The sequence below is a fragment of the Anabrus simplex genome, chromosome 12, assembly GCF_040414725.1.
Source record: "Anabrus simplex isolate iqAnaSimp1 chromosome 12, ASM4041472v1, whole genome shotgun sequence".
NCBI classification, from domain to species: Eukaryota; Metazoa; Arthropoda; class Insecta; order Orthoptera; family Tettigoniidae; genus Anabrus; species Anabrus simplex.
This window is the reverse complement of record NC_090276.1, coordinates 70,680,001-70,691,990: the sequence shown is the minus strand read 5'-3', so window position 1 is coordinate 70,691,990 and position 11,990 is coordinate 70,680,001.

The window sequence follows — 11,990 nt, the reverse complement described above, 5'->3', positions numbered from 1 at the left end:
GACCGAATTAGCGAAGATGTGAAGAAAACCAGCGTCACCCCCGAAGACCTCTTTAACCTTACTAGCTAGCGCAGACATTGCACATTAGTGGAAATCGCAAACAAACGTGAATAACGCCTAGAAAGTGAAATTTATTATTATTATTATTATTAAGTCGGTGATATTGCAAAAATGTCTCTTCTTTATGTGCTCAGTAGAGAAGTGATGATATAGGATGAAATACAAGCTCTCAGAATCTCCGAACAGATGCAGCTTGTTCCCAAGGCTGAGCCGTGCCCTTGCGCCTGGATGCACCGCAATGCACTTCCTGTGTGTAACACAATCAGCTGTTTGAGAACCGTCCCCAGTTGTGAGTCACACAGCCTTTGTACCTCGACAGCACAACGTGATTTACCATCACTTTGTCATTCAGGTACCTGCCAGTTCGAATACCGGGCTGACAATTCCCTTTTACGCCCTTCAAAGCTAGACGCTCTTAACAACATCCACTGAAAGCCTTCTGTGTGCTCTCCTAGCGCTTCACTCACGGAGAATATCCATTAATTACTGCGCCGCAAAGGGGAGGCTGCAATGCAAGGGAATGGAAGAGGATATCATAACCGGCGGCCAATCACTTCCACGCCCTGGAATACTTGCACAGAAATATTAATATGTTCGTTCCTTCCTTGGTGTGTTAGAATTAACAGATGGGCTTGATTGTAGGACGTGCTGCTGATTCACAATAGTTCCAAGGGTTACCGCAAGGATCGCACATTAGACCTTCATTGTTCATGGCTTACTTATGTTATTATGTGGCATAAAGAAGCAAAGTGGGATTCCTTTGCGTAAATTCTGCAGAATCTATGGTTTTAAAGTAAGACTGTGTTAAATTGATTGTGTTTTGACATTTCGAAAGATAAGTAATAGTGAGCATGTTATGGAAAGAGCCGTGATCCATGGAGAGGAAATTTGAAATTTGCCGAAGTTTTTATTTCATTTCAGTCTCCAGATGTTCTGCATAAACTGCTGAATGATATGGATTCCGTGTTGAAGGAGTTCAAGATGAAGGTAAACAAATCCGAAACAAATGTAATGGAATGCAGTCGAAGGAATTAAGGTAACGCAGGAGATAGATGTATAGATAGATGAATAGATTAGATAAACAGATTGATGCTTGTTGTTTAAAGCGGCCTAACATCGAGGTCATCGGTCCCTAATGGTACGAGATGAAACGAAATGGCATGATAATTAAAATTAAGTGTCCACTGACTAAAACTGAAAACGAAAGGTGATGAAAAATGAGTAGGAATTTAAGACAGTCAGTGAATTTTATTTCATAATGCCTTATTTTCTGGTAAGATGATAGAGAATATAGATTACACTAGAATGAGGAATTGCTATGGAAAGCAGTCGTATAAACTGTTCAGATTTGAACTTGTAGTACACAAACACAAACTAAAACAGAGTCAACTTAATTAAATATAAAACCAGATCTAATATAATATAGCCTACTGTACACTTTAGATACTTTAGACACTTTAGGGAATTAAGTCTTAAGGGAAGCAGATAAAGGTTGATACGTGTGCAGTAGAATAACGAACTATGGTAGTAGTAAGGATAGTTTTCATTAAGAAAGTAAATTTGCTCACTTCTTCAACATTGATATATAAATTATAAAGATGTCTTGGAAGAATTCCGACTGGAACGTGGTAGTATATGGAAGTGAACATGGGCAATGCCTAGCTCAAAAAGAAAGACAATAGAAGCTTTTGAAACGCGGCGTGACAGAAGAATTCTGAATGTGGATTAAATCACGGTTGAAGAGATAATGAATCGAACTGGTGAGAGGAGAACGAATGCAAAGTTTGATGGAAATAAGGGACACAATGACAGGACACATGTTAAGACAATCAGGATTTGTTCGCTTACTTTTTGGGAGAGGTGTAGGCGGTAACAACGGTAGGGGTAGATCAAGGTATGAATATCATAAACAGATTAGGTCGTAGTAACGTAGAAATGAGAAGGTTAGCGAAGGATAGGGTGGCATGGAGGGCTGCATCAATCTAGTGTATAAAACATAAAAATCATCATCATCATTATTATTATTATTATTATTATTATTATTATTATTATTATAGTTTATAATCTTAAAATATTTTAAAAAGAAAGATTAAGAGTTCAGTTTGTTAAAGATGAACAAAATGAATGTTAGGAATTGTTTATAACAACAAGGCTTCTTGAAAATATCACGCAATGGTTTAGAAAATACAAGATCACAATTGTTCTGGTGGCATTCCAAACACGGGGCAGGAGAAAAGTAGATGAATCACTGTGTGAGCTGAACCACAAAAGCATAAATATCCATCTGTAATTTGGATATTAAATCGGTCAAGGTAAGATTTAAATCTTCCATGTCCCGACAGAAATTGCGTTAGGACAATGTTAGCCACTAATACTTTACTCTGAAGTCGATCTTTAACTTCGAGGAAGAATAGTTCTCTTGTAACAGATCCTTTCAAGCTAGTAGTCCAGCTATTGTTCCACTGATGTATATTTCATGATTTGTTGCTTAACATAGCACATTGGAGGTTCATCAAATGTAATTCCGATGTTAGATGTGGCGGCTAATTTTTCTAAAACACCTGCTCTTTTATTTCCATCAAATCCTCTATGACCACGAAACTAAGACATACAGATGTTAGAACATTCTTCAGCTTCTGCTCTTTTACTAGCGGCTATCGGATTCTTATTGTACTTCTTGTCAATGGAACTCAACGCTGCTTGAGAATCATGGTGTAACTTCACATTCTTATTGTTAGTTTCACACCACAACACTGCTTTCTTTATGGCCCAGAGTTCAGCTTTGAAAACTGAGCAGCTATTTGAAAGCCTATACTGGGCTGAAGAAATTTCAATACCATCCTGATAAACTACATAGGTACATCCAACTTTGAGAATTCCATCAGTACGAAGTACGCAGGAGCCGTACGTATAGATTGATACTGTCATGTTTATGAGTAAAGTTAAGGTAAAGCCAAGGACGGTAATGCCATTAAGAGAACACGAAACTCGGCTGGGAAAAGTACTTCAAGTAACCTTTAGCACATACAAATCATGGTATTACAAAACTGGGAAAATGATAAGGATTATTTTAATTTCGCACTCTTATATTTTCTCTGCAATACGGAAAAGCATAGAATCATGGAAATGTTCTTGAGCTTGGTAGAAGACGAGGAAAAGCGAGTACAGGTTCTTTGGTTGTTGCCCTTTTAGTAGCCTCTTACGACATGCAGGGGCACCCTTTGACTCCACCCACAAGGGAGATAGCGAGTTCCAGTAAATGGGAAGAAAAATGAGCGTGTCCACAGAAGAAGGGCAATGATAATGAATTGTGAGAAAAAAGGCATTCAAGGCCGCGTAAATATAATACTATTATTATTTTTCATCTTTCTTCTTTCATTTCGGCCAGATATTTACCAGGCTATTTCAACCTTCATCTGTCGTGAGCTTCAAAACTCCCACATCCTTCCATTCTTCGGTCGACGTCTTGCTTGTCTTCAGTTTAGGATTTGTTCGAAAACTCTGTAGACCTTCAGGTTTCTTCTTTAAAGTGTCGCTTTGCAAGATGGCATGACGTAAGATCCCAAATTATTGTAAATACTTTTCCTTCTATCTTTAGTTTTCTTATTCAAAGAAAAGAATGAACACTCTTTCTGGTCTCATTCTTGTTAAGTGACCATACAAAGCTATCCTTCTTTTCCTAACAGTACCTGTTATTTTCTCGATATGCAGATATAATTCATGATTGTGCCTTCTCATATATTCTCCATTTTCCTTTACTGGGCCGAAGGTCTTCCCTAGAATCTTCCTTCTGGTTGTTCTGCCAGACATTTCTTCTTCGTTCAGAGGCATTCTGCTGCATACAGAAATTCAGGTCTAATTACTGTACAGCAATGTCTAAGCTTGGATTTGACAGATACAGACCGTTTGATATAGATATCTTTGGTAATGTGGTAGGCCATTTCTATCTTGTTGATTCTTGTTTTGAATGCCTCTTTCTCAGAATTATTATTATTATCATCAGCCAGCTCTGTGTAGTAGGGGTAATGCACCTGACTCTTATTCCAAGGCCCTGGGTTCGTTTTACGTCTGGTTCAGATATTTTTTTGCTATTTGTTATACGTCGCACCGACATAGATAGGTCTTATGGCGACGATGGGAAAGAGAAGGGCTAGAAGTGGGAATGAAGCGTCCGTGGCCTTAATTAAGGTACATCCCCAGCATTTTCTTGGTGTGAAAATAGGAAACCAGGGAAAACCCATCTTCAGGGTTGCCGACAGTGGGGTTCGAACCACTATCTCCCGAATACAGGATACTGGCCGCACTTAAGCGACTGCAGATCGAGCTCGGTCAAATATTTTAATTCTGGACTGAGGATTAGAACGGGGTTCAGTTGATAATACACTATCTCAAGCTCTTAGTGACAGGAAGAAAGCGCACAGTGAGAAGATGGCGCTACTGGCCGAGTGCACATAGACGAACAGAGGTTGTCATGGTTACAGTGGTGTTACGGAACTGATGACAGATAGATCCCTAGCCCAAACATATATCCATTTCATGAAACAAACAAAAGCTAGAATATCGGGCGACGAGACACACTTATGGCGTCAAATATCTACCTGTTCGATAGTAATACGTTTAGATTTCGTTACCACGCCTTCCTCTAAGATGTGTAAACGAGTTTAGAATTAAGAAACAAAAGATGAACAATATAATATGAAATATGTTTTACTTCATAAATTGATTTTAGAACGAGGTTCTGGTTGAAAACCGTTACAAGGGTTACGCAAGGGTCTGATATTTGACCCTCACTGTTCATAGTTTACTTATATAATTTACAACATGACAAAGTGACAAATTGGGATTCCGTTGGGTAAACAATTGGCATTCTATATAATGTATGATTTAAAGACAGACTGTAATAAATTGTTTCAATTTTGGCAGCTGTATCCCCTCCCCCCAACATAATTCTGTTTGAATTTATCCCTTTTATTAAATTTGTCCTAGGGAGAACATTTTAATGGTTACAAAAGGATTTATCTAGAATTTGTTAAAAGACAGCGTAATTAACCAGTGTGTTCTCCTCCATCAATGGCCCATTGACCACAGTGCAAGGGAGTAACATAAGACTACCGAGATGACTGTTGACTGTATCGTGTTTCAAATTTCCTCTCTGACTAGAATTTCCCTTGCACCAGGCCTTCATGTCAGCAAGGCCGCAGGTTGCGAATTGCACCAGCAGCGACAGCATTTCTCACTTTGTGAATGTTTGTTTACTCACGCTTCTGCAACGGAAGGGTCAGCAAGCAACAGGACACTTACCTGTGAACAAAGGAGAAAAGGAATTGAAACAGGAGGCTAGCAAAAATTCTATCCTCTACAAATTACACTCTTCAGTACATGAAATACATCAATATAAAAATAATTACTATTGATTGAACTAATTAAGAGGAATTTGAAATAAGAATTATTGATAATAACTGTTCGCATCCTGTTAAATGAGTGTGCAATATTAAAAATGAACAGTCACGTTCCATTGGTTAATTATGAGGATAAAACTATGTAGATAGGTAGAAACATGTCTTTATTGGCGTAGCTACAGCCATTAGGTGTTCTCTTAAACTAAAAAGAATTATTGTATATTGAAATCATGATTAATACTATCGCAATGAGTACTAAATACTGAAATGTTATTCTAACACAATCGAAGTGTGTTATAACTGATATAAAATTCCAGGACTGTAAAATTAATAGTAATAATGTGCATGTATGGCGGAAACCATGACGAGAGTAACGTACCAGTCAATGAAAAAATGGAAAGGATATTCCTTAGGAAAACCTTAATTCCAACGAAGTCACTACAATCTCAACCCATGTTCCGACTGAGACCGAATTGAAAACTTCACGAAAAAAGTTGAGAAGATAACAATTGCTATGAGGAGAAGTAGACTATAATTTTATTGGCACATTAAGAGGATGACTCCAAAGAGCTGTTCACCCAGGATACTTAGAGTACAAACAAAAAATGGAAAAGACAACCTTTATGGCTTAAGGAGGGTCACAAGGACTTGGAAGAAGTGAGATTCCAGGAGATACAGGAAAGAACAACATTTAGTATGAACAGTGTGGGAATGAGGGATCCACCGGAGAAACTCTAGCAAGATCGGTTGAAGAAGGACAAAGGAGACGTGAAAAATATCTGGAAGGGGTGCAAAGAAAAGGGATTAAGTTTGACAGTTAGAAGATTTGGTCGATTGTGTAAATGTGGTCTATAGATGTCCTTAACTATGAAATAATAATAATAATAATAATAATAATAATAATAATAATAATACTATAAGCTAGCAATAACACAATCAGTGAAAGACTAGAACTGCACAGTTCACTCGCATCCTGCTGTACCTCGGAAATTTCTTTTAAATAGCTCTGTCGTTGGTGCTGTGGCTTATCATCGTAATGAGTGTAATTACCTACAATGTCAAGATTGCTTATTTTGTGAATGTTTCTATCTGTGCCATATATAGTACATTTTTAACAGAGATAGAAACAATTATTTCGTGAGCTGAACAAATATAAGCCATGTTTGAAAGAGTATTCTCTAGATTATGAATTTACTCTCAAAGAAATGATTTACATTAAAAACAATAACACCTACGAATTTTATCAATTGAACCCTGCTGTTCTGGTAGATGACATATCTATGAAAAACAAAGTTGATATCGACATCTTCGTTAATAGTTACCGAGCGAGATGACTATGCGGTTTGGGTCACGAAGCTGTGGGCTTGAATTCAGGAGATGGTGTATCTAAATCCCATTGTTGGCAGGACTGAAGATCATTTTCCGTGGTTTCCCGTTTTACACCAGACTTGTGGCTTAATCAAAGGAAGTCGTAAAGGCTCAAGTCAGCAAATTTTGACATTTACAGTTTTTTAACATTTTATTAACATGTGAATCATTCTGTTTAATGTGCCATTTGTTTCATTCAAAGATTCGAATATTTACTATTTTAAGTGATTTATATAGTATATTGCTGCACTTCTATTTCAAGACACGTTTTGTGCAATGTGACACTGATTTACACATATCTCAGGGACTATTCACTCTAGAAGGCTGTGGTTTGAAGAGAAATATACGTTTCATTAGTTGGTCAGCCTGCTTGAGCTGCAATAGCGAAACGCAGTGTTGTTTTGGCGGCGGATTTTTACTTTTAAATGTTATTTACTCAAAATCAAACAAATTTTTCGATACAAATGTTCCCTTTTCAACAAACCTACTGGGTGTATTTCCAGGAAATGTTTACCAAATGTTTGTGATACTCTTGTGGTGGTATGAAACTACTGTGCTTCACATTTCTTGAATATTTTATTTTTTATAATGAAATATCACCAGAAAAATTAAAAATTGCGGAAAATTTTGAAAACATTCATAACTTCTGTCGTAGGATATATTTTAAAGCTATTATAGGTCAGTGAATTTAAAATACATAAGTTAAAATCATAGTAAAAATTCATATTTCTATATTCAATGGCTACGAAGAAAAGATCACTTATTTAGCTATTTTAACATTGACGAGATACAGCATTACGACTCCCCTTAAAGCCATGCTTGATTCCACCCAGTTCTAATCCAAGTATAAGGACATATTGGTGTCAGAGCGACATGAAAGAAATGGGGAGTAGACTTTTTCATAAGTCATTTAATAATCTGAAAATAGAATGTCAATGTCTTTAAGGAACGTAAAGCTTTCTTTGTTTTCTATTGGTAGCGCTTTGACATCACATTAGCCCCACTAAAGATTTTCGGCGAGGCAAGGATTAGAAAGAACTATATTTGGGAAGGTAGAAACCCCCGTCCTAAGGTAAAGCCAGGTTTGAAAAATAGGAAACCTCAGAAAACCAAAATCAGGGCTGGCAACCGTGGGGTTCGAGCTCGCCATCTCTCGAATGCAAGCTGGCAGATGAGGGATCCGAACCATGCTGCCTATTCACTCGTTATGGGGTTTCTTAATAATGCACCTTGTAAAAATTAATCATTTAAATCGACTTCACTTTCTCATATTATATATTTATTAATACGACCTCGTGTAAGCGGTCGAAGGAGCCTGGCCCGATGTATTTATACAAACACCATTACATCACTTTAACGACTACTTTGGCTACACCACCCAGCACTGATGAGATGCTATGAAAGGCATACCACCAGCGAGCCCTTAATTAGAAATGACATTTAGCACGATAACAAAAAACTATACGATAAGTTGTATCCGAACATTATCCACTTGCTGCATGCCATTGTCTCGCGTAATCGCCCCATTAATTACTCTCTCTCCCGCTAATGATACGTGTTGCAGATGTTTTTCGTAGCTTTAGCAAAGTAGAGAGAAGATCGGTGTAGATATACACAGAGGAAGGAGGAACATCGTGAAATACATGTGATAATCAGTGGCACAGCTAGAGATAAACGGTGTTAATAAGTTATGAATTAAAATAACAATTTTTGGCCAAACCCCACTGAAATATTGGTCCGGACATATCCCAAAAAGCTGAAAATAAGATTTCGGTCCTCGTGAATTCTTCAAACATCGGGAAAGATACCTTTTTCATATGCGGTCATTTGTGAAGTTCTCGCCTGTACGTCTCAATCACATTTCTAGTTTTGAAAGTTATAATACAATTACTTGGTATATGTTGGAAACAAGAGGGTGGGTCATACTGATAAACAGACCCCGGAATTTTAGGTTGTCTACCCGCTCCCTCGTAGTGTAGCAAGAGTAACATAAGTTCTAGATGTTCTGGTGGGCCATACCCTTAGGTCAATGGAGTACTCATAGCTTAACCGTTTTTCGGGCTAGACTATACTTGTTACTCCGTTCCGTATGTTTGTATTCTAACCTATTACTGCCTAAAATTCTGGAGTTTAGTAATCATAATTTTCTCTCTTATCTTAAACCGTGAGGTTGGTGGGTTACATGCATGTCTTCCAAGAGTTTCCTTTCTTTGACCAACAGCTTCAAGTGGCAGGCAATATGTGTGCTTGTCTTATGTTCTCTGTAAATTGCACTCTAGGTCTTCCTTTGCTCTTTCCCTCCAAACAGGGTGCTGCAACAGTAAGAATGACTAAGCAAGTAGCAATCGAAGCTATTTATTCTCCTCATTTGCTCTTTTCAGAAGGTTCTCATTTGTGAGTATCAGTCCAGGGTAGTTTTAATAGTCGGCGCCAGCACCACATCTCAAACGCCTTGAGTTTCAGCACTTCCGCTTTGCGCAGGGTCCATGCTTCTGACCCATAGCTTATAACACTCCATGCAAAACTTTTCACGAAGTGTACCTCGATGACCTTCGATGTTAGTAGAAACTTCTTTGAGAAAGCTTCCTTCGGTTATTCAATCCCGGCCAGAAGAGTCATCCTTAAAATTATTACAACTTCCTTGAAAGTAAATATCAAGTACTCATATAAATCATTCGGTAAAAATTCAGATATTTACGGTGAGATAAGTAAAGAAATATTAATGATAATGGTTACTTGTGAACATGTCCTAGGGATACCTAGAATGAGTGAGTTGGCACCATCGCTAGAGAGGAGGATCTCCTCTCAACACCGGTCTGGATGTTAAAAGCTGGTTTTAATTTATTGTTATACCGGAGATAATCCCCACAACGTGTATTATTTATACTCCTGTAGCCGTGGGATGTTTCTCAAGACAATAAACGACTGGAATCTGGCCGAGGTGTGTCTACATTCCTAACGGGTGAATTACTCCAGCCTGCCTGGGAAGCTGCAGTCCACATTGAAGGAAAACACATTGTACACAGAATAATTATGAAACTTTTAAGGCTAACACAGACATTATAGGTACAAATCGTCAGGTCCTTCATTGTACAGCATTATGAAGAAAGAGGCTCATATTTCACTTCACATACAAAGGACATCTTCAAGTATTATTTATGAAGTTTGATATAGTGGGTAATTTATTTTATTGACTACATTGCGTATGTCGAGCTCGTACCACTATAAAATGAGGTTTCTTCTTGGTATTTATTTCTCCCTCTTCCAACATAGCTGTAATAATAATAATAATAATAATAATAATAATAATAATAATAATAATAATAATAATAATAATAATAATAATAATAATAATAATAATAATAATAATAATAATATTGCATTTACGTCCCACTAACTATTTTCACAGTTTTCGGAGACGCCGAGGTGCCGTAATTTCGTCCCGCAGGAGTTATTTTACGTGCTAGTAAATCTATTGACACGAGGCTGACGCATTTGAGCACCTTCAAATACCACCGGACTGAGCCCGGATCGAACCAGCAAAGTTGGGGTCAGAAGGACAGCGCGTCAACAGTCTGAGGCACTCAGACCGGCAGCTGCAATTATTATTATTATTATTATTATTATTATTATTATTATTCTTGTTTCGTTTCGGCCAACTAAGGACCACGTCATTTCAACTGTTTCCCTTTGAGCTTTAATGTTGGTCCAGTATTCCTTCATTCGTATACGGCGTTGCTCTTTTCGCTCTTCCATCCATGCCTTTCCAGTTTCAATCTTCGGCTTTGGTAGGAAACTCTGATGTTCTTTAACTTTGTTCTTAAGCGGTACACGCTCCTGGATATCTTCAAATGAGATCCCAAGCTCCTGCAGATCTTTCTGTACCTCACTGAACCATGCCCCCTTTGCCTTTTTCTCTTGGAGGAAATTGAAAATGCGGTTGGTTAGCCGTGTTGAATTCATTCGGGCCATGTGTCCATATTATTATTATTATTATTATTAAGAGATCACTTGTAACCATTTTCCCCTTTGATTTACTGGTTCAGGGTAAGAATATCATCACATCCATCTTTTGAAGCATTCTCTTTAGGTGTAATATCTTCTTCATAATTTGCATTACTGTCACTATCACAGTCATTTTGTATGTTGACAGTCCACAAACACACTAAACCGCCCGTCTACTGTTGTCATAGCCATGTTCTAAAGTTCAGTCAACATAAACTTAGAACATATTAACGCTCACTGGGGTGCGATACGACCTCAAGGCCATTCCACAGTGAACATCACCACGTGAATTCCACTCTCTTACAGACCGATGTGAAGTTCGAAGGGTGAGTGCAATTAGAGTATGGAACAAAATGAAGTCGTCTGGGGAATCTCAACACACCTTGTGAGCATTCTAGGGTTAGCAGTTCTTTTTTACTCAGGCAGTGAAGAATTTCTCATGACCGACTCCTTTGCTGAATTGTCAGCGATGACTCCTTTGGTTCAGAGTGTCTCAAGTTCGATTCCCGGCAAGGTATGTGATTTTAATTAATTCTTCTGGCTTGCAGACTGGCTTTTTGTGTTCTTCCCAACACTCTTCTCTTCATATTCACACAACATATCACACCACTATCCACCGAAGAAACACAGGACCAAATCCACCACATGTGCGACAAAGTTCCAATCAGAGACTCTGAAGTGTGGGAAAAGTTGCAGAATAATAAGAATAAGAAACGTAATGCATTTCTCATAACTTTTATGACAGTGGTGTTAGTAATGTACGTAAAATATTATTGGGAATGAAGGTGGTCACGGTTCATGATGGCAATCAACCGGCTTTTAACAGTAATTTGAGGAGTTGATTGCACAATTGCTTCTACTTCTTGTTACAATTCCCGTATCAAAGTTGCTGTGTCGTGGATGTCTAATTTCTGTCGAAGTTTCTTCGCCCACATCTATGCATCCCTTTTATCTTGTCTTCTAAGATCAGAATTTTCGGTCGCATTAGTACTTCCAACCAACGATGTGACCGAAAAAAGTTTTTCTTTCGTGTTTTATGCCAGTCAAGACTTCGTATGATTTTACTGCATGGTGACCCCATCGAACTAAAAGCTTATGTAATCAAATTTGGTGAATCAAGGCCTCGGCGTTTTAAAGCGAGTCTTCATCCAGAGTGTG